We start from the raw sequence: 27,687 nt of genomic DNA, 5'->3' as shown, positions 1-27,687 counted from the left end.
GGGAGTTTCACTCTTCCTAAATGAATCCACCCAATGTCTCCGTATCAAGTTTCAGGATTCTACTACTTTTCTATTATGGCTATGTCTTCAGCTTAGGAGACCTATCAATACAAAAGACATCTTGTCTTTCCATAAGGTTTAGATATTTGGCTTTTGCCATAGACATCCCTCTGATTATAGGAATTGAAGGTCTTTTTGAATCTTTCTGTGGAAGCTTTACGATCTTCACAGTGTGCACTCAGTTGACAGCTGATCTGAGCCTGGCATTTTAATTTTATTCCATATTCTATTACTTCAAAGCTTTTTTTCTTTTTCTTTTTTTTTTTTTTACTTCAAAGCTTTTAAGGCATTTAAGAAAAGCCATTCAACTTGGTAACCTTAATTACCACTGCCCCATATCATTCCATACAATGCTTTTCATTTCCTCTGTACTTCATCACATCCATTATGGGGAAGAGTCCCAGTTATTTAATGCAATAGCGTGGTAAGTCCTATCACCATCCTGTTTGCCACCAGTAATTGGGTTAGGTATCATCTAAATAGAGACAATCTAGCTATAAAATCTCATTTTGAAAGTCTAATTTCCATGACCACTCCTGGTACCCAATGCCTTTGGGTTTCCCCAAAAGCAGTACCTGCAATAAGAACTTGGGTACAGGTAGTTTACTTGGGGAAAGATCCCACAAACCATGAGTGACCAAGTAGGAAGAGTGAGACAGTGAAGGAGAAAGATTCAATATAAGGATACTTTTTTAAGGCCAGTTCTCTGGGCAAGAAAGAGACTTTTGAGAACAAGGAATGCCTCCAAGAATTAGCCTATCTGAAAGACAGGACTCTGGAGCATTTACCCGCTGACTACCCCATTGTGAGTTGCCCTGGTTTAAGTGGGCAGGCCAACTCCCATGATATTATAGAAGGTCCTGGGGGCAAACCTTGGAAAGACACACAACAGCAGGCAGTTGAGGTAGGAATGTGGCAGCAGGAGCTGAGTTGGAATTGTCCTTAATGGCCACAGCTGGCAGCAACTGAGATAGGTGGGTGAAGATATAAGGATGCAGGAAGAAAGTCCAGGCTAGAGATCCAGATGTGAAAATCATATAGAGGTGATATTGAACACATAAGAAGGAATGAAATCATCAACGAAGAGGTAGAGAACACAAAGAACATCTATTTTTAAGAGAAGCAGGAATAAATTGAACTAAATTCAAAAAAAAAAAAAAAAGAGAAGCAGGGAAGAGAATTCAGAGAAGACAGAACTGATCTGAGATGGAAGAGAATGAGAGCATGGTATCACAGGAAACAAAAGAAGAGAAATTTCTCAATGTTCATCATCTTCAAATACCATAGAGAAATCCAGTAAAATAAGCACTAAGAAACATTCACTCTATTTATCAATAAGCCAGTCATTCTGACCACTGTCTTTATAAGTTTCAGTAAGGTAGTAAGGACAAAAGACAGATTACAGTGGGTTAATAAATCAGATGTAGGGCTTAGAAACACAAAATATGGCAACACTTTTAAGATGAGTCTCTGAGAAGCAAAGTAGAAGTATGATATTCAAGATTAACTGTAAAGGGAGAGAATCTTGGGTGGCTGTTCATGTTCCAAAGCCATAAATTAGCGCAAAGATTTCTTTTCTTTCTTCAACTGGTTCATTTGACTAATTCTTTATTGAGGAGTTGGTTCTTTAACCAGTTAATAAGAGTCTCAGCTGCTGTAGGAAATGCCATCCTTTTCTTTATCCCACTACCACTTCCTCTTAAAAAAGGAGAGACTTAGGTTACAAGTTGGTTGTTTTCTACTTGAAACAGCAGAATTTGAGTGAGGGCTTGGGTTGTCTAGAGCCTGGAAACAGGAGGAAAAAGTGATTAAAATAAACACAAAGCTTGTTTACATATTCACAGGAAACTTCCCACGACATATTAAAATGGAAACAAAGAGATCAAATTGAAGAAAGGGATGCAAATGTTGAATTTCTCTTAATCCACAGAGGCCAATTTTCTTAACAGTAAAAAGCCCTGAAATAGAAAATTAGCCAAATGCACTACTGTTTTCCCTGGCTGCCAGCTTTCCAGCATCCGGTCACATTGTTGCACTGATTTTCCCCCTTATTATAGGCAGGCAGAAGCTTGAAATCCCTGCTAAAGCAGAAGGCATCCGTGCAGATGCATATCATAGGCAATTGCAGTGTGACTCACATGGTGTGGCTGGGAATCTTGGGAGTTGAACTAAGGACAAAATGGGAGGGATTTCCCTTCTCTAGGCTGGTCTCCAAGAACTCACTCTTTACACACCCCATTTTTAATGTAAGCTTACTGCCTGGTTAGATTGCCTCATGAAGAAAGATTATGAGGCCTATAGAGAAAGTGAGTGCTTGGTGCTTTCTTTCTTTTTAATTCACTTTCTTGATTTTGTGCTTCACTTGCTCTTACTGTTGTTTTCTCTGAAGTTCCTCAGCTTTGTGTGTGAGTTTATGAAAAATATGAAAGCTAAGTTTGGTGATGATGATATCACTTCTCAGCATTTGTAGAACAATTATTATTGGAGAGTCTAAAGGATTGTGTGGGTCTAAACCCTTGGAATACTTGTTAGGAGATGGTAGGAACTGTTAGTAGGCTGAAGAGTGATATCTGATGGCAGGAAGAGCTGAGTAGGCAGCTTTCTCTCATCCTGTTAGCCCCTCCTCTCCTTGGTTCCTTTTTCCCCTTCCTTTCTTTCTTTCCCAACCTTCCTCTTCCTTCTTCATGCTACTATGTTGGCCCTGGTAGCCGGCTTTCCTCACAGAGTTATTATGAGATTAAATAACACATAGGAAACTAAAGTTCATAAGGCCTTATGGGACTGTTTTATGATTAGAAAGATCACTCTAGTGCTATTTTGGAAGAAAGATAAAAAATGATATCACTAATGGAAGTACAGCAATTGGTGTATGAATACTTCTTTCTTTTACCCTGAACATGAAACTGAGGTAGAAGTAGTAGTGGACTCATCATATTGTTTCTTGACTAATTGATTGATAACAGTAGTTACGCTTTTGTCTAAGTTCCATTTGTATCAGGCCTTGAGTGTATATACATAATTCTCCCATCCCTACCTCTATCTCTGTATATTCTCTAGCATCTCTATATCATTTATATCTATCAGTATCTATCTTTATCTGTATATCTGTATCTATCATAAATGTCTAGGATTATTAGTCATAAATTCCATGGGTTCCTCAAACTATTTACTGATTTATTGCTGCCACAACCATTTGTGGATCTGATTGTAACCTTCCTTCTTGGTGTTATCTTCCTTCGGTGACAATCTTAGCATACTCACAAAAAAGATCTGCTGGTGTCCTGTTTCTAACAGAATGGGCTGGTCTGTTTCCATAAAGCCCAGAACTATTGCAGCATCCCTAAAGCTTTCTTCAGTCTCTGAGACCATAGTAGCTACTTTTCATATGTTTCCAAACATTCAGTGAGCAAGACATTAGGGTCTCAGTATATGACACAATATACTTCTAAGATATTAGATATATTATCAGATATTAACTATAAATCCAATCCAGTTGATACCTAGTAGGGCTTCTGAAAGATGCCAGAATTATTCACATGAACATCTGGGCCATCTGTGGTAGGCTCACGTCTCTAGACTGTGTAGAAGTTTGGCATATGCTTGTCAGGTGAACACTGTCTGCTGATGGTTCTTAGCTCAAAGTCTACCCTGAGCTGAGATGCTTGCTTCTTGCTCCAGGAACATTACAGAGTTGGCTAAATCTTTAAATGGGAAGGAAATATAAAAATGAAGTAGAATCTTTCTGTTAAGTTCTCTTTGATCCCTCTAGGTAGTTCATCTTCCCTACGGTGGTTTTTTTTTTTTTTTTTTTTAAGATCCCATTTTTTTCTCTCCTACCCCATAAAACCATAATAACATATCAAAGATATCACATTTTAAGTGTTCATCTTAGCTGAAGATTTTGCAGATGTCTAGCCTTCTTTGGGAACCAAGCACTACAAGGAATCATCGGTGTGGCAATGGGGACAATACCTGTAGACTGAAATAGAAAAGGTGGTCTGCACCATCTCTGGGGCTTGGCAGGTTTGTGATTGTGTGATAACAAGATTACCTCCTCCCAACTACACCCTTCCACTGCATCACAAATATATCTACAGATGCTTCTAGATGTCATAAGTATAACAAAGAATTGGTTACCCAAGGTGATTACTTTGGATTGATCCCTAGAATGTGTGCTTCTGGTTGTGTGATTTTACTGGCTACTGAATTTTCTCAGCGCAATCAATGTTTTCTTTGGGCTGAGGCTTTAAGAACCCCTTTGTGACAGGAGTTGCGTCTTATTTGATGTTAGAATGGAAAGAAAGAAAAGAATTTCTCCATCTCCTCCAATTTGGGCAGGACCTTGACACTTCACTTCCTTGGAATTCTATCACTGTCCCGCCCCTCCTCCATCAGCTCAAGGTTGTATTGTTTAATCACTTCAAGCTCAATTTTGTATAGGTTACAATATCCTCTTGAAAAAACTGCCTGAAGGCATTTAAACTTTGAAATGCTAGCCAATTTTATTAAACCGGAACCTAATCATGACACTCTTGGGTATATAGCAGAATTTTGTTCAAGGGTTTTAGTTTCATTGCTGAAGTGATATTGCATGAAAATTATCAACCTTTAAATAATACTCCATTCATGATTTAATTTTAGTTCAAGACCAGTGGGTGTTCAAAATGAAGCATAGAGCTCAAGTCTTTATTTCTAGGAGAGTGGCTGCAGATGCTAATTTAAATTTATGGAGGAAAACAATGGCCCGTGGCAAACTAAGTAGAGCATCTGGGATGCCATTGGTATTCTGGGAGGACACTTCCTAATTAAGCTGTACACCTCCCTCTTCTCCTCTCAAGACCCAGTGGTTGTTGTTTATGACGGATAATTTGCCATTTGCTATTGTTTTCATTTTCTTCCTTCAAGTTTTTGGATTTGTATTTCTGCTAGCAAATTTTGAAAATTACCTAATTCACTGGACAGCTCTCCCCTTAAGGGAAGCATAAGCTTGAATTAGAAATTACCTTTTGCTTTGGAGTCCTAGAAATGTAGACATTTTATCCTTTTGTGAAGATATGACAGAAGGAACTTGTCATAATTTTCCCTTTGTGCACTGGCACAGATTACTCTCAGGGATATACTGAGAATTATTAGGGAAGGAAGGAGGAGTGACAAAGACACCATGTTATCATTTCAAATCACCAAGGGAACCTATTAATAAAGTGGAAACTCAGTTCTTACAGAACTCACCCTACCTGAGGTGCCATTCTTAATTTCTTTTCTTATTCTGGCTCTCTTCCCCTTGGCCTACCCTTTTCCTTACTGCATCAGCACTGGTGTATCCCTTTGAACATACCCAAGGTTATGGTTTAGTAGCTGATTGTCTGTGTCTACAAAGTGCCTACTTATAGATGGGAAGGGTGTTGTCTCATTAGAAATAGTGACTCTCAAAAAGCTAAGGTGAAGTGATTGAACTGTTCATAATTCTGTTTTGTGCAGAAGTTAGGAATGATAGAGATTGCATGGTCAGTGGAAGAGTATGCTACAGTCTTTTTCCAGAAGCTCCTGTGGCAGAGGGAAGGTAATGGAAGCAAAGACTTCCAGAGCCTTCAGCTGTCACAGACTAGTTGTGCTGTAGTCAAGTCTTTCCTTACTTTTGCAATCTCCTATTTTTCCTTCACTCTGTTCAAGCGTAGGTTTCCTATCAATGAAATAATGCAGAATTATACATTAAGAAACCAATAGTGACTCTTCTGCCTTGTAAAAGTCTGGCTTAAGACCTGTGATGTGTTGAGGTTGAATGACTGGCTCCCCTGGGTAAGAAGTCCTGATTTGTAGTATCTGCTGATTTCCATGGTTTAGATATTCCCCCTGTCTAATTTCAAGGTACCAATCTGAGGTTACTGAATTCAAAGTTGGAAAGACATGTGGATAATTAGCTTTTGCAAGCTGGTACTGGCTGGCTTTAGCACACTACTGAAAAAATGTTAAATGCTTAGAAAGCATAGCTTGGAACAGAGTAAATACTAAATTAATGTCCTTTTATCAATCATTATTAATTACTATTGTGATTATTATTACCTTCTGATTCTCTTTTCTTCCTTTATCAATGTCTGTCTATATCCAGTGATGTGCAGGAAAACTAAAAAAAAAAAAGTTTTTATTTGTATCATTTGCCAACTTCCTTTTTTTGCTGTTATTGTTGAAGTATAGTTGACATAACAATGTTACATTGGTTTCAGGTATACAACATAGTGATTTGATAACTCCATACAATATGCTATACTTACCATGAAAGTAGCAACCATTTGTCACCATACAATGTTATTACAAAACCATTGAATATATTTCCTATGCTGTACCTTTCATCTCTATGACTTATCTATTCAATAACTGGAAGTCTGTACCTTCTACTCCCTTTCACCCATTTTACCCATCCTCTCACCCCTTCATCCCTCACCTCTGGCAATCACCAGTTTGTTTGCTATACTTGTGGGTCTCCTTCTTCATTGAAAAAAATTTTTTTAGATCCCACATACAAGTGAATCATATGGTATTTTTCTTTTTCTGACTTATTTCATTTACCATAATACCCTCTAGGTCAATCCATGTTCTTGCAAATGGTAAGATTTCATCCTTTTTTGTGGCTGAGTAATATTCCATTAAATATGAGATATATAACTTTATCCATTTGTTCATTGATGGATGCATAGGTTGCTTCCATATCTTGGCTATTATAAATAATGCTGCAATAAACATAGGGATTCATATATCTTTTTGAATTAATGCTTCATTTTTTTAATCTAAATACCCAGAAGTGGAATTACTGGGTCATATGGTAGTTCTACTTTTAATTTTTTAAGGAACTTCCATACTGTTTTCCATAGTGGCTTTTCTAGTTTGCATTCTTATCAAAGGTGTGTGAGAGTTCCTTTTTCTCTATATCCTCACCAACACTTGTCATTTTTTTTTTTTTGATACTAGCCATTCTATCATGAGGTAATATATTGTTGTGGTTTTGATGTTCATTTCTCTGATAATTAGTGATATTGAGCATCTTTTCATGTGTCTATTTGTCATCTGTGTTTTTCCTTGGAAAAATGTCTATTCAGATCCTCTGCCCACTTTTTAATCAGATTATTTTATTGGTGTTGGGTTGCATGAGTTCTTTATATATTATCAGGTATGTCATTTGCAGATATCATCTCCCATAAAATATCTCCTAGAAAAAAGTTGCCTTTTTATCTTATTGATGGTTTTTTTTCACTGTGGAAAATGTGTTTAGTCTTATGTAGTCCTAAATGTTTACTTTTGCTTTTGTTTCCCTTGACTGAGGAGATAGATCCAGAAAAATATTGCTTAGACTAATGTTTAAGAGATTACTGCTTATGTTTTCTCCTAGGGGTTTTATGGTTGCAATCCCTATTAAAATAACAATATTGTTTACAGAACTAGAGCAAATAATTCTACACTTTTTAGGGAAACAGCAAAGACTCTGAATAGCCAAAGTAATCTTGAGAAGGAAGAACAAAGTTAAAGGTATCACAATTCCAGATTTCAAATTACACTGCAAAGCTAAAGTAATCAAAATAATATGGTACTGGCACAAAAAAAGAGACAAGAAAATTAAGGGAACAGGAGAGAGAGTCCAGAAGTAAACCCACACTTATATGGTCAATTAATCTATGACAAATGAGGCAAGGATGTCCAGTGGGGGAAAAGATAGTCTTCAATAAATGGTGCTAAGAAAACTGGGAAGCTAACTGCAAAAGAATGCAACTAGAAACTGGGCCACTTTCCTGTACCATATGCAAAACAAAACCAGAAGGAAACAAAGAAACACTTCAAAGCGGATTAAAGACTTAAACGTAAGACTTGAAACCACACAGTGTAAGAGTTGGCTTCCAGGGATGTCTGTGCAATCCTCAGGATTTTGTTCACAAACATTGCAAGGATAGGTTGTAATTTTTAGATGGCTTAAGTGAACTTTTCTCTTCTGAGTAATAACCTATGAATAAGTGTTTTCTATTTCTTTTCCACAACTCTTCTTTTTTCTGTTTGAATAATTGTAACTCTCAATTTACAAAAAAAAAAAAAAAATTAGAACCAAATTTTATAATACACAACTCATCTGACATTTCCTGGAAAGCATTATAAATTTAGAGTCCTGGACTTCGAACTTGTATGTTTAGAAATTGAATCATCATTTTGGCTCTTAATCATTACTAGCCTTGTAATTTTGGACAAATCCCAAATCAAGGCTAGTAAGAAATATTTCAAAGGGTAACTGTGAAGTATGTGAAAGGATGTCACAAAATGTGCATATTTCTACATATGGCATGTTCTTATTGTCTCAAGAATCAATATTGTGGGTAATTCTATATCCACTTATGCAAGGAGGCAGTGGGAAGATGACCCATGAGTGGCCTCTTTTTTTTTTTTTTAAAGATTTTATTTATTTATTCATGAGAGACAGAGAGAGAGAGAGAGAGAGAGAGAGAGAGAGAGAGAGAGAGAGAGAGAGAGAGAAAGGCAGAGACACAGGGAGAGAGAGAGAGGCAAAGACACAGGCAGAGGGAGAAGCAGGCTCTATGCAGGGAGCCCGACGTGGGACCTGATCCCGGGACTCCAGGATCAGCCCCGGGCCAAAGGCAGGCGCTAAACCTCTGAGCCACCCAGGGATCCCCCATGAGTCGCCTCTAACTGTTAATTTTTCCTTCCCCTTTGAGGATTTGAAATCCTCAAAGGTTTGTGAAAGTGTCATGGGGGAGTCATCATTAAAACCCATGTTTTGGATTTTTAGTGTTACAGAACTTGAATAAAAGAAGAGATCATTAAGATTAGGACAGTTTTGAGAGAAGCTAGGACTAGAAAACATAGTTTGTATAGATAGGAAAGAATGGAGAGGGCGTCCTAGATAGAAGTATATATATATAAATAACCAAAGTAGAAATAAGAGGTGCCTGGGTGGCTCAGTTGGTTGAGTGTTTGACTCTTGGTTTCAGCTCAGGTCATGATCTCAGTGTCCTGAGATCAAGCCCCGCTGAGCACGGAGCCTGCTTAAAGGACTCTCTCTCTCTCTCTCTCTCTGCCCCTCTCTCTACTCTCTGTCTCTGTTTCTCAAATAAATAAATAAATAAATAAATAAATAAATAAATAATCTTTTAAAAAAAAAGTAGAAATAAAATCAGTAGTGTTCAGGGGGAACATTCATTTAACACACACTCCCTGGTTGCCACGTGCCAGACATTGCACTTGGTTCCAGAGTGCAAGAATAAGCATAAGACTTAATTCCTGTATTTCTAGTGCATAAGACAGGATTCCTATATTCCTAGACTCTGAAATCCAGTAAAAGAAAATGCACTAGATTGGAGAAGATGGTTTGGGAAAGGTGCAAATTAAATTTTGTTGGGTAAATTGAGGTAATTTGGTGAAAGGTTGTAGAGTTTGTAGTTATGATACAGATCAGATATTAAAAGTCACTGTAAAAAATAAATAAAAAAATAAAAGTCACTGTAGAATTGTTAGTAGGTGACTGAATTAAAATTGTATTTTGCAATGATCAGTTTACATGAAAATTTACATCAGTTTTATATGAAAAAGTAAAAGGTATCAGAGGTTTAGAAAAGAGTTGGCAAATTTTCTGAATTTTCCGTATTTTCTCAAAAGCTGTATAATAAAGATTTTTAACTTTGCGGTCACATGGTTTCTGTTGCAACTATTCCATTCTGTTGTAGCATGAAAGCAGCAGCCAGGACAGTATAAAAGTTAATGAGCATGGCTGTGTTCCAGTAATAGATTTGAAAGAAAGAAAGTAGATGTGCATTTCTGGTCGAATCAGCAACAGGGAAACTAAGAGCAATCTATTGCAAAGAACAGATTAAAGAGGTTATGAAGTTGCTGAGGAGACAAATAGGCTACAATGCGGAGTTTGGGAACAGCATATGGCTAGGGTCCTAAACTATGGCTAGGATGGAGGTGGTGTTTCTGCAGCGCAGGACTGAGTGAAGTGCATTGTTGCAATAATGGCTTCTAGTGAACATATCCTTGTGTCCAGGCTGTTTGCAATGGTATATTACTGCTCCTTCTACCAAGAAGCAAAGTCTATTTTTCTATCCCTTTGCAGAAGGGCTGGGCCTTGTGACTTGCTTTGACCAATGGAAGGTGGTAGATGTGACATTGTGTAAATTCTGGAACCTTTGGGCCTGAAGAGGTCTTGTACTTCAAGTCTTGCCCTCTTGAAACTTTCAGATCACAATGCTGTGAAGAGGCCCAGTCTAGTCTACTGAAAGGTAAGAAGTCACATGGAGGAGAACCCAGCAAACAGCCAAAAGAAATTTTCAGATGTGCAAATGAAGCCATTTTGAACCATCCAGCTGCAATCAAGACATCAGAGATTGTATCCAAGGCAGAGAGAGAGAGGGAGAGAAATACCTTGGCTGCTCAAGTCCTTTATGCTATCAGTGTCCATGCCTCCCTCTCCCTTCTTTTGGTTGAACTAAATGAAACAAGCTGATAAGGATCCAGAGAAATGCAGCCTGTAACATGAAGTATGGGTGGGAAAACAAGCCCAGGGTCAGTACAGTAGATTAAGCAAAGAAAAGCAAGTATGAAGTGGGGGGTGGGGGTGGGGAAGCAGAGGGTTTAGTCCTGTTGTGTCCATGGAGAAGAGAGAGGGATCTCATAAAGAATCAGAGATAGACCAGCCAGACAGGTTGGAGTAGAAATAACATGATGCTGGCCTAAAATAGGAAATGAGAAAATTATAAGGAATAAGAAGTCTGTCAATGCACAAGCCAGAACCCAAAACAGATGTCATTACCATTTTTAATGATGACTCCTCTATGACACTTTCACAAACCTTTGAGGATTTTCAAATCATAGCGTGAGAAGGGAAAATGAACATTTATAGGCCACTCATGGGTCACTAATTATTGCATGTCAGCAAATAAATTTGTCTCTTTTGCCAGTCACCCTCTTTAAAGTCTCTGCATGCTTGAAAAATTCTTTATTTACTTGGTAAGTTTATAAAAGATTTTCAAATGTAATACAACTCTATTAAAAATGGAAATGCCTAAACAATTAAGTCGATCTCTAATTTCTGTTTTAAAAAAATCTCTAAGTGATGATGTGATTTTTTGTTTTTTCAGAACTGATGCTTTGAGGGTCTTAGAGTGTGTTTGAGTGGCCATGCACACCAATCATTGATATAAAAGGCTTATATTTGTGATTTGCTCACCCAGTTGGATACCTGTAGCCGTTGTGTTGATTTTGATTACTTGAGAGTTAAATGTCTGTTTCATTTTTAAGTACCCTTTAAATTTAATTTATACCATGATGGGACTTTTGATAAAGACAAAAGCAAAATGAACACTGAAGTTAATTATAAGTTAATTATGGGTATAAAAATGATAGCAATTCTCTAATTTGCTCTGAGATGTCCTGTACAAGATTCTTAAGTTGGATCAATTTAATCACAATTTTTATTTATTTTTTATTTTTTGAGATTTTATTTATTTATTCATGAGAGAGAGAGGGGGAGAGAAAGAGAGAGAGAGGCAGGCAGAGACACAGGCAGAGGGAGAAGCAGGCTCCATGCAGGGGGCCCAACATGGGACTAGATCCTGGGTCTCCAGAATCAGGCCCTGGGCTGAAGGCAGTGCTAAACCGCTGAGCTACCCAGGCTGTCCTAATCACAATTTTTACAGAGCACACCGAAATCTTTAGTATTTCCAAAACTACTATAAAAGGAGAAATATGTGCAGAGACAAATATATCCGATTTCACTTTTTTACTTATTGCAAATCAAGATAACCATACCTATAAGGCAACATGTTTAAACAGTGCTGCCTTAGATATTTTTCTTGTTATTCAAAAGAAAATGGAAATACTCTATTGTTCCATTTACATAAAATTGTGAGAAGTCAAATCTAAACTATAATAACAGAAAGCAGATCAGTGGTTTTCTAGGACCAAGAAGAGTAGGTGTGGATAAAGGCAAAAGATTAGCACAGTACTTTTTGGATGATGGTAATGTCCTGTATCTTGGTTGTGGAAGTAGTTATACCGTCAAATGCAATGAACTATACATTTACAACAGGTGCATGATATTGAATGTAAATTAGATCACAATATAGCAGATTAAAAAGCCAATATATAAATTTCATTAAAATAACTCAATTTATTGTTTTAACTATTCAATTAGATAACTCCAAATGTAAGGTCACAAAAGCAGATTATTGTTTGTAAGGGCGAGGACAGGGGTAGGGCAAGTGAGGCATCCAGGACACAAAATTGAAAGAGATACTCACTGCCAGATTTCTTCAAGGGTCAACTCAGCACTTGCACATCCCTAAATTTTCCCTCAAATTTTGCTTGCTGGATTCCTCACTCACCTCACTGTTTTTGGCGATTTACTAGAAGTTGAAATTTCATTCCATCTTTTAATATACTTTTGGTACCTGAACCAAATGTTATAAAATATACTGCCATTAAATCTTGTCGCCAAATGAAAATTAAAAAAAAAAAAATCCTGGTGTGACTTGTTGGGCTTCTTGAGTGTAAGGATCGCTGTCTTTCACTCTGGAAGAAGTCTCAGCCATTATTTTTCAGAATGAGGCACCTCTCCTTCATTTTCTCCTTCTGAAACAATGACTGGAAATATGTTAAAGCCTCTTTATCCTTCATGCTCTATCATCTCTTGTTCATATTCCCTGTCCCTTTGTCTCATTGTATTGTATTCTGGATAAAAGTCAAGTTCTCCATTCAGTTGCTATCCTGTGGCTTAATCTGTCCAGTGAGTTTCTCATTTTAACCACCATTATTGGTTTATTTCTTCAAGTTCTATTTGTTTATCAGATCTGCCTGGTAATTGTGACATCCTCTTGTATTTCTTTTTTTTTTTTCCTCTTGTATTTCTTTAAAAACCTTTCAGACACTCTTTACATTATAAATGCAAATATTAAATCTCACCAAAATGGCAGAAATTTAATTTTACTCATTGATGTGCCTGATCTGAAGCACCAAAAATAGTTTGGCACAAAGTAGGAAATCTATAAATATTTGTTTTAAAATTCGCTATTTGCCATCTTTGCAAGTCAGATGCTGTTCATTGTTTCTGCTCACTCTTGCTAATGACAGATTAATTCCGTAGATGTTTTGTGATTTTTTTTTTTTTAATTTTCTGAGCTCATGTTTCTTGGAATTTTATTTGGGAAAACTTTGTGTCCTGGTTTTAAGGTGCTTTCCTTTGGAAAGTTTCTGAATTTGCTCTTTCCAGATGCCTTGAAGACACTTACAAGCACAGGCCACTAAACTAAGTGCTCAGCTGGAGATTTTTATGGTTTATGCAGGTAGAGTACATGAATCCCCAATCTACATGAAGACTAGCTTATGAATAAGAATTCTCACAGGAGAATTTTTGTTTTCTTCATACAGGATAAAGGCTGGATTTCTTACCATTTCTCCTGAAGATAGAAGTAGAGGCTTAAGAGGAGTAAGGTCACATAGCTTGAAAAAGACTCAGGTTGACTACATATAATTGTAGGACTTGGGAGCCTATGCTGTCTCTTTATACCAAATATCTTCAAATGACTTGTGTTGATGTGTGAACTGGACTTAAATCAGCTCTTGAGTGGGTAAACAAGTTAGATCTTGAGGGAAGCCCATCCCATCCAGCTGCTAGAGTGGAACCGGAAATGGGACTGGGAGAGAAGTCTGTGTAAGATTGTTGATTCCTTGTGGCCAATGCCTCAGTCAGTTCACTATAAAGGGTCAGATGGTAGCCTGGTTTTGCTATTTGTCAGCAGAGCAGGCAATCAGGGAGCTGAACATAGGACAGGGAGAGTCTGACAAACTGGAACCTTTTTTGTCTGTTGACAACACAATCTCTCTGCCTTGAGCAAACACGATCTGAGCATAATGGCTGCTGCGTTATTTCACCTCCCAAATCTCTTGTACCTAGAAGTAGCCCAGGAGATGGAGTTTCAGTTTATCTAAGCAGTCACAGCGTACCACCACCAAGGAAGGGGAAAAGATTGGCAACCTGTATATGCTAGTCACTTCTTTCTCCTGTCTCTGACTAGAGGAACCATAGTGTTCACAGACTTTACATAGCGGCCACCAGCTGCCTTACCTTCTCACCACACAACTTATCACCCTGAGAGCAAGTATAGGAAGCTGCCTATCTCTTGCATCGAGTGCTAAAAGTGTATTTATTTTCTTGGGGTTTTGGTTTCAGAAGCAAAAATATGCAGCAGTTTTCCATCCATAATTCCTGCAACTTTTTTTTTTACTGTTTAAAAACCTTGAGTTGCTCTAACAATAGAAAGCTGTGAATTTTGAAGCAGAGATGTGATGATGAATGCTTGCCTGGAGACTTCACTTAGGCTATAAAACATGTGGGCTACTGACCTACTGAGGGGGAAACCTGACCTTGGCAAGTTAGCATGACACCCATGTCCTGTGGGCAAAGGTCATTTGAAATCCTTCAAGCTCTTCAAAAAAGAGGATCCTCTATCAGCCTACACTTTGCTTTTGAAAAAGGCTCTCAGAGCGATGTGACTTAATTTAAAACCTGCAGAGTTTCTTTCAAAGAATATGTATTAATGTGTCTAAAGTCTACTCAGCCAGAATAGATTTTTTTTTTTTATGTGAGACTACAGGGCCTGTATGTCTCTTTTTCCTACAGTTCAGAGAAGAAGAACATAGTCTGAGCTGCACCATCTACCAATTTTCAGCATTTCTGGATAAGTTTCACTACTTTCAATAATAATAATAATACTCCTTATTAATAATATTAATAATATTTTAATAATATTAGGATTGTTACAATTGTTACTATTATTTTTAATAATATTTTTAATAATATTAGGATTGTTACAATTGTTACTATTATTGCCGTTATTATTCTGCTTTCTCCTTTTTTCCTTCTTGATGCTCTTAAAATGTTTTACCATTTACAAAGCTTTCACAAACATGTCCCTATTTCCTGCTTACAAGAGGCCTGGAAGGGAACATTTCACTAGTTCTAGTTTATAGATGGGGAAACGGAAGCACAGAGACATGAAATGATTTGCCTGGGCTCTTACCGTCAAGGTCAGAGCTGGGCTCAACTCAGGCTATTGTTCTACTCCCTCCTTTTTTTTTTTTTTTTTTTTAATAATTCTTTCTATTTTTAACAAGGCTGATTATTCCTATTTCTATCATTTGATCTTTTATATAATGTGAGCCTTTTTTTGCAGGAGGAATTATGGACAGATCACCAATTTATTCAGTACTACTTGCTTAAATGGTGAACACATGTGACAGTAACTTCCTGGACAAACTGATGAATCTGTGCTATTTATTCATCCTCCCTTAAAAGTGATGTTTTGGGATCAATCTTCTAGGTAAATTACATATTCCCAAGGAACTGATTAAATATGGGAACATTTTGACTCCTTAAAATGGCCAGCCCACAGAGATGGGTAGGGGATATTTCCTTTTGCCCACACAGAACAGAATAAAAAATGATTCGTCATGCACTGATAATTACAGTACAAAAGAAATGTGACTATTTTTAAAGCACCATTTTTCTTCTAAGACGCAAAGCTTCCCAACCTCTTATATAAAAATCCATTCACCTGATATTAAAAGCTCCATTCCCTGAACCAAACCTCAATCTCTGACCTAAAACATAATGGCAAGTTCCAAGAAAATGATGCAGCCGCTGCCACAGACGAAGCCTTTGTTGTTTGCACTTATCCTTGCACGCAGACATCTCTGAATAGAGAGGCAGGTGCTGTTTGATAAAAAAAAAAAAAAAAAAAACCTCATCCCCACAGTAAATGTGAACTGCAGTCAGAGCACATTTACATTTTTTTATTTTCTGAAGCAAATGTTAGATGAGTTTGGAATCTTGCAATATCCTCCTGCAGTTGAGCGCCCGCCTCCCGCCCACATTGACCCAGTCCAATATTTTAAAACCGTGTTTAGTTGTTAATTCATACAAGTTGTTTGGACGCAAGCATCCCAGTAGATGATAAGACAATGACAAAGAGAAAAATCATTGTATATTTCAACTGAAACCCTGGATTTAGAATTAAAGACGATGCTTGCATCTTCCTGTTTCTTATTATTGAGAAAGGTTCTTCGGAGTTGCTCTTTGCAGACACAGCATATTCATTGACAGCATTAAAAAAATTTGGAGCTGGATTTTAGATGAAAGTGTTACTGTCTGCATATCAATGCCAGCTACAAATCAGCACAAACAATTGTTCCGTCATTAGCAAAAGCCTGTGAACAGGAGCAGTCCTAATATTAAGCCTTCTGGCACTCTCGTTGGATTTGTTTGACTTGATTGCATCCCGTTACATTTACAATCTGTTTTGTGTTATCGGCACATAGACTGACAGACTTTTAAATTCACATTTAGAAAATTTGAGAGCAGTTTTCAAAAAACAAACACTCCCCGAAAGGGTAATATATCAGCAGCATTGACTTACACTGCCAATAAATAATATTTAGCCACTGGAAACAAATAACCTGATCCAATTAAAGAGGAATCCCAGAAGTTGAGAGACCTAGATACTGCTAAGGGTTTTCTTGGTTTTACTTTGTGCATGTGGAGTTAGCTTTCTATACTACAGTTCTTTTTAATAACTAGGCTATTGTATGTGCTCCTGCCTTTACTCACATAAATAAAGTAGACAAGAATTAATATTTGCCAGGGCTTTGGTCCTCTGAGATGAAAGGTGCTGTGGCAATGCAAAGACCTATTAAAATCGTGAGTTCAAATGTTGTTATCATTCGGCTCAGACACATGAAGCTGCTAGTTGCATGCATAGTGAAAGTATTAATGAGTATAAATTCCTATTTAATGAGTGTTTATCATGTGCTGCCCATGTGCTAAGTGCTTTACATTTGCTCTTCCTTTTCATTCTCACGGCAACACTATTATTATCTCTGTTTTACACACAAGGAAACTGTGGTTAGAGAGGCTTAGCAACTTGTCCAAGGTCACACGGCTCAATGTCAAAGACAGGATTCAGACTCAGGGTGCTCTGTTTCTAAAGCCTGTGCTCTTCACCATGAGGTGAACTCAGAAAGCCACTGCCAAGGCCCTGTTTTCTGAAGTTGCCTATCCTAAGCTGGTCCCCACACCACAGGTGTTCTTTACTTTTATGCTTCTGACTAGTCATCAATCCACGGGTTGGAGGAACTCGGGATGAATTCCGGGCTTGGGAATTCTATTGATTCCCATCACCCATATGTGTTTTTTAGCCAAGAAAAAAGCTAAGTGACTTTGGATTCTCAATGAAGAGAAGAATTTTAAGGCTTTTGAGAAGGCCCTTCCATTAGGATGTGGGTCCCACAAAATCAAAAGAGGACGTGATTTCCTAATATTCTAATGTGTTATATCAGAGTAAATGGGAGAAATAGAAAAATGAACTGAGTTGCTGAGATTTCCTTTTTTGGCTCAACAAATTAAGCACACACATTATTCAGGCCTTATTCTACTTGGTTAGGGATGAGATGCATTAGACATGATAGCTGTCCTCAAGGAGTTTATAATTTAAATGAGAGAAATAGATCTATGAACAATTAACTACTTAAAACAATGTGATATTAACTGGAGTGGGGACAGAAACCAGTACAGATTCTTAAATATATAATGTAGGAAAATATTCCTTCTGACCTTGGAAATAAAAGTACTTAAACTAAAAATTTTCGGTAATTCTTACATAAGGTCTACTTTGCAGATACTTTTTTTTTTTTAATGAAACATACAAGGCTCTGGAGTCTATTATTGATCATTTCTGGTAATTAACTGAGTTACCATAGACAAGTTACTTAACTTCAATAAGCCTCAATTTTCACTTACAAAGTGGATAATAATTCCTATTCCAGAGTGCTATTGTAAGGATGAAGTAAGAAAAGATCCGTGAAGGGACTAAAGTAATACCCGGCATAAATCAGCACTTAATATATGTTACAAGCCTGTAGGATGTTTTTCTTCTTCTGATTAAACAATAATAGGAGAGGTGCATTTTAGTTAGTAATAATGATTATAAAATGGAATACCTTTTAAGGTCATGTCTGTAAGAGATAAGTGTATCCTGTTTTCTTTCTAGTGCTATTTAAAATATAAAGTGCTAAACAATGCTTTTAATCAGGAATAGGGGTTGTGAATGCAGAGGCAGCCTCCGAGTCTACCTGTCTGCACGTGGAATCAGGTGTACCGTATTTTTTTGAGGGACACTTAGGGGCTCTGCTTATTATTCTCCTTTTTATTTGTTGTTGTTTGTTTTTGTTTTTTGAAATGAACATATAAATTGAATTGTTAAGGACCCTTACTATGTGGAGTCTGAGCCAGGCCTTTCCATGTACATCTACCCTCAGTTCTTGTAACACCTTGTGAGCAAAAGAAATGGATATAGGAGAATTACAGACTTAAAGATCATCTGATCCAGGATTACGAACTATCTTTTTACAGGTGTCAGTTCCTCACTGCAGTCTGGGCTCTCCTTGCCCCATACCTCTTTATCACTCACAGGAGTTTCTCCCAGTCAACATCTTGCATGTGTAATCCTGTCTTGGTGTCTGCTTCTGGGTTGACCTGAATTGATACTGTTCAGGTACCGAATTGATACCAAAAGTGTTCTGATGAATCAGGTGGTAATATAGGTTTGGGGTTTGGCTCACTCACTGCCCAGCAGGCAAGGAGGACTTCATCTGTAAGGCACAGGGAATCCCTGGCCAAAGATGGCAGTCCAGTTGCTGAACATTTTACTACTGTGGCTTACAGAAACATCTCAATGGACAACACCCTTATCGGTGGATGGTTCCCCATTTGAGAGATATGGGGATGAGTGTGCAAGGACAGCAGGATTGGCTAGCAATTACTAAACTACACACTGATGTACTGCAGTAGGATAATGAGAAGCTGAAGACTATTAACAGATAAGCTCTGGTATCTAGGTTACCCAAGAGTGTGAGCTAGAGAGCCTCTTTGTTATTTTATCAAGTCCTTTTCTCCTGCTATGGAGTCACGAACAGCTGAAGAGCAGAATCAGAACTTGATACAGTTCTAAACGCTCCAGAGATATTTGGATGCTCAGCCAAGACTTGTCTTTTCTGGGCCCTGATTGGGAAAACCTGGGATCTTGAAATATGGGATGGAGACATCTAGATAGGTCCTGCCAAAGGAGTTTGTCTCTGTAGACCTTCCTGAATATTTAAAATTTACAAAAATAGTCTGCTCCTGTACAGTAAGAGTTGGCAACCCCTGAATATGGGTGATAAAATTTAGGGACCTGCACTTCTGTGAAGTTTACAGATATCCAGTGGCCAGAAAGAAACATGGTACAATATGTCCTTCTGCGCCAAAGTTAAGTTGCAGCATCTTACATCTCCATGGCAAGAAAGGAATCATTGCACCTGGTAGATCTCCTTAAGTTCTAGAGGCAACACCTTCTATAGCTAGGAGTCCACAGACTTGGTTATATAGAAGGCTGCCAGCTTTGAGTGGACATCTGTGCTGGAAAGGGCTCTGCAATAGGTTTAGGCTGCAGTGAGGTCTAGGTACTTGGACTATTTGAGGCATCAGACTCTGTGGTGTTGGAAGTGTCAGGGTTGAGAAAAGGTATGGTTTGGAGTTTATAGCAACCTCTAGGAGGAGAAAGTTAAGGCAGGCCTTTGGGCAAGCAACACTATACCATCCTCAGCAACCTGATGCCATCTGCAGTGGAAAATGACATGCTTTTTGAAAAATAGCTCCTGTAGTGGTATTGGGTCCTATCAGAGGTGGAAATCTTGACCATAGGATGCCAATTGAGTTGCCCATGATGAGCTAATTTCTGTTGGGCTCGCCAAGCCATAATTATGGATTGGCCCAGCAGCAGTCTATCATTAGAACTGTGTATCCAGAAATGTCATAAGTAATAACAGAGCATAAGTAAGCTGCATGGGCAGGTAGCCCAGACCCCCATGTCACTGGACAAAGTCACACCAGTAATACTCCCTTCACTTTCACCTTTGCCTATGGGGAGGGGATGGGGGAGGCAGGGAGGTACTCTGCAATCAACTGGAGAGCTGGAAACACCTGAGCTTGATTTATAGCTGAGTTGGCTTACTGTGCGAGAATGGAAACTGACTGTATTAGGAGGATATTTAGCAGAGTTAAAACTTATGGATAAATATTTGACTGTAAAAGTAGACATTTTTAAAAACTTAAATATGTCAAATTTCATAAATGTATACATTTCTTCCTTTCTACAGTTTTTTTCTCCTGAATTCAGAAGAACTTACAAATCATTTGGGTTACAGTTATATTCTTATGCCTTTCTCTCTGACCACCTAATTTATGATAATAAAGTTTTTAGTTCTTAACTTAAACATTTCCATCTGCCCAACAACTGGAGTCCATCTGGAATAATGTATTTTTATCAAATTGTATGGGTAACTCAAACCAGGATCACTCATCTGAAGAGAAAATGGTTGTTATTTCATAGGTTTCACACATGAGCAAATTGATCTATAGCTGTGAAATGAATAATAGTGTTATTTGACTATGCAGTAAAATCTAAGTCTTGGAAATTATAGAGTTGAATATTTTACATTATTATTGCTATTTCCTCTGGATTTCTCTTTGGGAGAGCCTTTATATTTAGGGTTTTTCTTCACTTTTCATCTACCTATTAAACAACAACAACAAAAAGAGACTGTCTTGTTAGTCTAGGGTTGGTAAACAGCTCTGGAATGATCCATGGATGTGACAGAGCTATGACGAGTTAACACCTCTTAAGGTAGATTTTGAGCTAAAGTCAGTGCAGTTTCTTTCCAATTAGTGCTTGACTCTGTCCCCAAATGTGATCATTTCACAATATGGAATAGAAGATAACTGAATAATCCCAGAATGCTGTTTTATTTTATCTCCATCAGCACAGTAACATGAAAGAAGCTCTGGTATCTAGGTTACCTGTATCTGGCTTGGCTTCTTCCCTTTAAAACTACTGTGACCTGCAGAAGTCACTTAATTTGTTTGTGCCTCAGTTTCCTTTTCAGTAAGATGGGAGAGTTAGAGTAGATTTAGTTCATTCCAGTTTTGATTTTCAATTCCTAGAATTTGATTTTTGGCTGGCCAAAATGAATATCCAACTGCCCCCAAAGTATCCCTCCTGAAACAGTCTCTTAAAATGATGTTTGAAGGTTAAATAACAGATTAATACATGCATGGTGACCTAATCTTCTAACTAACAATCAATTGTGCTAAGTCCTTATGATTAATTCTTTATTCTCACTCCAACAAGATGACATTAAAATGTCTCATTGTAGTATTTAAAATTTTTTTCTGGCAGAGTTAGACCTTGAGAGATATTGATCATACTTTTAAAAAGTCAGTTATCTGAATGGATGGCACATGACATCGTTTATATAGAATATTTCATACAGAAATTCTCAAAAGATGGATGAACAGGATTTACGATGTTATCCAGTCTCTGCCCTTTCCCTGTTCTACTGCCAACAGTGTTCCTGCCTCAAAAATTATCCCAGTTTTTTATATCTGTTTACATTTCTAAAATTTTTAAAGTAGTAAATTTCATAAACTCATTACATACTAGTGAAGTAGTAATTACAGTATTTGTCTAAAAAGTCCTTCATTTCATTCTAATATTTGCCTGTGTTCCTCAGATCAACTGATGGGAGGATATTTTTTATTCTTTCAACTGCTGATAAATAACCTTTGTTTTGTTGAGAATTCACCATGGAAGAATGATATCACAGGAGGACTGATATTTGGCAACCTTGAAGAATTATAAGAAAAGTCTTGGTGTAATGTGCAAAGGCTTATAGGCAAGAAGGCAATATGCTATGACCTTCACAACCCTGATGTTCACGATAGAACCTGTCCTACAGTGAGCTCTTAACAGCTATTTGCTGAATAAATGAAGGGATTAAATCACACAGCAAGTTTTTTCTTCTCTTTTAAGCTCAATCAGATGGTGATTGTCAGACAAAAAAAATATTATCCCAAATATTTCCTAGCCAATAAATGTCATGACACCCCTCTCCTAATTTTGGAGATTTTCTCATGCCTAGCAACAATATTGTAGATTAAGATCTATAATCCGTTTTGGTGGTTATAAGGCCCTGAAAATATGATAATTGGAGCATTCTGGATGTTCACTCTTCCTGTTGGAATTGTTCTGATATTATCATTTCATTTTTTTTTTTGTTTGTTTCTCATAACAGCATTCCCATCTTGGCACTTAAGCAGAAAGCTTCACTTGTTATGGTTGTTTCACAGTTGATTCCATCCTTTGACTTCCTGTTTTCACAATTTGCCAGCCAATCAAAGATATCTGTGGTTTTAAAGCATGTGTCAACTGAACAGATATCAAGAATAAAATGCACATATACATCCCAAAAGACCTGTGTCAAAATCAGTAAGATTGCACAAGGCAGGAACCTCGGATAGCATTTTAACAGAAGAAAATTGTCAGAAATTAGTTCATTCTGTCGAGTATCTGAGCTTTAAGAAACTGTGTCTTATCTCCTTTGGCCAGTGGACGGCTTCTAATTGGTAAAGGTCCAAGGTAAGGCAAACAAATATAAGGAAACCTGTCTGCCCGGCTTTATACATCAGCAAGATAGCCCTATCGTCCATCAACGGACAGGCTTCAAGTTGACAACAGGAAAAATGTGACTCAGCTTATACAAAAGGGGAAGTCCCAGTGCTGGGCTCAAACAATGGGCCTGTCATTTTACTGCTTTGCTGGCCTTCTTACTGTCTTACCTTCTGTAAAGATATGCAGGGGCAGAGGACTCCGTATTTTCTCTGGGTCTTCGACCAGGACACTGAAATTAGTATCAAAGGAGAAGTATTATTCAAGAGCAAGAGTGGAGCAGAGGAAACAGCATGGAACTTGTGGCTAGGCTACTAAAGTGACACCTTAAATTCCAAGAATACTTCATCTGGGTATGGAAACAGGAGAGGCCCAGCAATTAAACAAAGGTGAAATAAAATCCTCTGGAGAATGATGAGTCTCCTGAAAGAATAAAGCAAAGAGAGCAGTCTGTGAAGGATAGGCTTATTTTCTCCTCCTCTTCTCCCCATCTATAATTCCCACTGCAGAAGAGAAATCCCTTTTCAAGTTAGCAGCCACCTGTTCATCAATGCAAAAACATTCTGTATGATGCCAAACATCACGTGCATGTGGTTGACATATTGTGCTGTTTGAATTTCGGGGTATTCTTTACTTAAGACCTATAAGGCTGAAGCAAACTTTTATTTCTCTGACAACTGCGCTCCAGCTTACGTAAGTCACACTACCAGCCCCAAATGGGCAGATCTCACTGTAGAATCAACAGTGGACATAGAACACTATCGGAATGAGCCACTCCAAGAGGTCTGTGGTCATGGACAACCTGGCTGCCATTACTCTCTGTGCTTATAGGTTGTCCTCTGTCCCAGACTCAGGACTTCACCTCACTTCACTGTTTCCAATTCTTCCTAATTGACTTTTGGGAAGCTTCCATCCTCTTCTCTTTTTGTGGTGAAGTGAATAGGTGGTAAATGCAAGTGATTAAGCCCTTTCAGTCAAACACAGACTTACTAACAGGAACTAGGAGGAGTGGCTGAATGTTGCTAGGGTTTCAGAGTTTTATGGGAAAGACAATGACAGTAGTTAATCATTGGTAAGACCATGAATTAATTCTTAAGTTTCACTCCTTTAGGAAACATTGACAAAAAATGTGTATTATTTTTGACTGGATTACTTCTAGAATAGGACAAAAATTCTGTTTTTCTGTGACTTGAGGTCATTATGTTCTGGTCTAGTAATATGCCAACAAGTTATTGAGAATGGCTTCTCACTAGGAATAGAATTGCATCTTCCTCATCTTTGTGTCCTTTATATGTAGACAGGACCTGAAACCTCTCAATCACCTAATAAACATATTTGATAGAATGAATAAATTTTCAACTGTGTTTTAATTAGCTATGTTGAAAAAGCCCCAAGGAACAGAGAGATATAATGAGATAAGACTAGTATAGAGCAAGGATTAAAAGAACAAAACTAGAATTCCCTTTTCTGGGCCAGAAATTATAGTTTTGATTGCTCTCTTTTGGTTGCCACAGAAATATAGAATGAAGGGACAAAGCCAGTTAAAAAGAAGTCTTTAGTAGCAGCACAGAAGCTCTGTGAGTTCAAAATGCCAAATATAGAGAATTTAAACTCATTACAGGGAAGAACATTAAGGAAATAACAAACTTTTTGACTTCATACTACCCACAAGGTTTCCAGAACCTTCCCTGATCTCAGAGTAGAACTCCTTCTCTTTCCCAACCCCACACCATTCTTGAGTTCTGTGCTTCTCCTTTCTCTGTTCCTGTTCTCAGTCTCCCATGTCACACACCAGTAACAAAATGACTAAAACTTTACTCACTGGATTTACCATGTGAGCCAAAAGCAAGTGTTATGGCCATTTGGCAAACTTACCACATCTTCTGAGTCTCAAAGCAGCATTGGCTCAAAGTCCTCTATGCAGCTGGGAAAAAAATGTGATACATTTTTACTCAAATAACCACTTGACAAACTCTACCACCTCCTTCAAGTCTGGTCAAATTTTATCTTCTTAACGAGGCACACTCTGATTAGTTTGTTGAGTGTTTTAAACCGACCAACCCTCAACCCTATATCCTGGTACTACTGATATTTCTTACTCTACTTTTTCTCTTTTCTACGGCATGCATCATTGAACGTACTAGCATGTTTACTTATTACGTGTATTTTCTCTTTCTTCCTCCCATTTGAATGTAGGCTCCACAAGGGCAAGAATCATAGTTTACTAATGTATCCCAAGCCCAAGAATTGTACGTAGCATATAATAGATGCTCAATAAAAATGTATATGTTCAATGAATAGCAATCCACTGCCCTCCTTTAGCTAAGTTTTTTAGTAGAGCAGCTAAAATCTCAATGGAACTTCATAGGATTCTGTACAGGAATTGTAACCAAAGTCCTATAATATATTTGTATAGGATGACAAGGCACCAGTGAAATATAAGGGGGAAGCCCAGTCAACTTCAATTTACTAAGATGTTTTCAATGCCTATTCTGGTGCAAGAACTTTGCTGGGCACTGAAGAAACAGAAATAAATAAGCTATTGCTCCTGCTCTCAAACAGTTTACCATCTGTTAGTGAGACAAATACAAAGCCACATAATGTGGTGTGATAGGTTCTCAAACAGCAATATAAACCAAAAGCAACAGAATGAGAAGTTCCACTAAACATAGAACATTTCCATAGAATAGTTCTTTTTTTTCTGGATAAAAAGGTAGCCACAGTGGATCATCAGAGAGCTGAATCAGTGAAGCCATAAAAAGATACCTTATGTGTGTTGTCAGCTTCTCTTCCCTCATCAGAGTGGGGCCTCATGAGGGCCTTTTCCTGCCTCTGGTATTGCAAATTGAGGCAGCAAGTGGGGCTGGAAGAATGAATTGGTGAACTGGAACTCACCTACTGAGTCTTTTGGCTTCTAGTTCTCTAGTATAGGCCTCCTTTCCTTTTCTCTATCATTTACTGCAGGTGTTAGGTTTCACAAAGCTTGTATCTGCCCAGCCTGCTCAGAGGGGTTCTGAATACATTGGTCCCCTTGTGACAGCTTCTTATGTACTTCATCTTTCCTTCTATCATTCCAGAAAAACAGTCCATTTTGTTTTTTCTTGGTATCACTTTACTCTTGGTTATCTGTACCTTGACTTATCTTTTCTGAATGAGAAGCAGATGGCAAATGACTCATCAGTACAATCATTATGACTTTCTTTGCTGCTCATAATTTCAGATTCCTGGCCTCACTGTTTCTTCCCACTTCTGCTTCAGATGAGTCATATGACTTCAGGTGGAGGATTAGAACTTCTCTGCCCTAAGCAGCTCTGAATATCTACTTTTAGGCTGGTGAGCATTGAGAAGTTCTGCTACTAAGATCCTCCCTGATGAAAAGAATGGGAAGAAGTTCTGTGTTTGTGATATCTTATTTTTATTGATTGGCAAAAGATAGTTGTATTGATCATTACCCTAAATATTTAAAAGACTTCATGAATGAAGACAAAGTACATCTTAGGCATCTACCTCTATTTACTGTGTTCTCTGTGGCTTTGGAAAGTGAGAAACCAATGAGTTATATCCCTTCTTTTTGAAGCTTTTACTTATTTCTTAAGACAGGCTGGGAAACACAAGGGAAAGTACCTAACCATTTGTCTAACCATCTCACTAGCATCAATGTGCTAGTAAGTTCCTCTGCTTCAAATTCATTTTTGCATACCTAGTTCCTAACACAAGGCTGCACAGACAGTAAGATATCTCGCAGGTGTTGTGAAGTAGTGAATAAGAGAAGGCCTAGATTGGCCCACTTCATCATCTGAGGAACAAGATGGAAGCTGGCAATTCAATTTCTATGTCTAGAAGAAAGAAAAATTATGCCAGTCAGTTATCTAATGAGAATTGTTGTAGGGTAAATTGAACGGCTGAGATTTTTTTAAAAAAATATTTATTTATAAATTTGAGAGAGACAGACTGGGGGAAGAGGAGAGGGAAAGAATGAGAAGGAGAGAATCTCAAGCAGACTCCCCGCTGAGTGTGGAGCCTGTTGCAGGGCTTGATCCCATGACCCTGGGATCAGGACCTGAACTGAAACCAAGAGTTGGACACTCAACCAACTAAGCCACCAGGTGCCCCTGAATAGCTGAGATTTTTAAGTTCAACAAAATGTGTAAATATTACCTTTTCCCAATTTTATAAGAAGGGAAAATTGCCTAAGGGGTGCATTAAGTAAGGACTATCCACAAAGTACAATATGAGGGCCTCTAAATCAGAGTCTCTTGGATGTATCCCATGACACTGCCTTCCCTCATATCTGACCAGTGATCTCTACCAATAGCACTGGCCTTTAAAGCTCAAGGACTAAGTATCTTTATAGAAAGCACACATCAGTGGGAGTGAAGAGAAGTGTTGAGGATTTTCTTAAGCCTTCTCCTTTTTACAGATCTGTTTCACCTTGGCTCGCACATCGGTATAAATCTAAGGCAGAGCTTCCCCAAGTATATTCTGTGGATTCCTTACCACATATAATCCAGGCTCAATGGTCATTGTTTATCTCCATATCCTGCTTAATTTTTCTTCATGGTGCTTATTACTACCTGAAATCACATATTTAGTTAGTCTTTACTTTCTGATTTCATCATACAAAAATATAAACTCCTGGAGGACAGGGACTGATTCATGTCTTTGTAGGCATGAAAATAGTGTTTAGTGTACATAGATATTCTATAAATATTTGAGTAAATGAAGGAGTGTCATGATGTGAAAAAAGATTTCTGTGGACAAATTCATTTTAAAAATTCTGGATAGACAAGGACACGGGATTCTTCATTTCTTTCAGCTGAAGGGGGAGTCTGCTCTAGCCACTCCATTATACCTAGATGTAGGGGTGCTATCAAATTATCTTTTGTTTACCATTTATTTATTGAATGTTTAAGTGCCAGAAAGTCTGAAAAATGCCTTATATATCCATTCACTTGTTAAATATTTATTAAGCACCTACTAAGTGCTCAATACTTTTCAAGCACATGGGCTAGATCAGTGAATAACATCATCAAAATGGCTG

General features: G+C 37.8%; 1 long non-coding RNA gene across 1 annotated transcript; it reads right to left on the bottom strand.

Moving 5' to 3' along the window:
* Positions 1-1,464: 1,464 nt before the first annotated feature.
* On the bottom strand, positions 1,465-26,477 carry LOC121493170. The gene is made up of 5 exons (XR_005988406.1): positions 26,347-26,477; positions 24,522-24,570; positions 22,817-22,878; positions 6,121-6,181; positions 1,465-1,845 (listed from the first exon to the last, which is right to left on the bottom strand). It is a non-coding gene; the product is annotated as an uncharacterized LOC121493170 (long non-coding RNA).
* Between the last annotated feature and the right edge of the window lie 1,210 nt (positions 26,478-27,687).

This window comes from Vulpes lagopus, chromosome 6 (assembly GCF_018345385.1).
Source record: "Vulpes lagopus strain Blue_001 chromosome 6, ASM1834538v1, whole genome shotgun sequence".
Taxonomy (NCBI): domain Eukaryota; kingdom Metazoa; phylum Chordata; class Mammalia; order Carnivora; family Canidae; genus Vulpes; species Vulpes lagopus.
The sequence above is the reverse complement of the archived record's forward strand: the minus strand, read 5'-3'. Positions and strand labels throughout refer to the sequence as shown.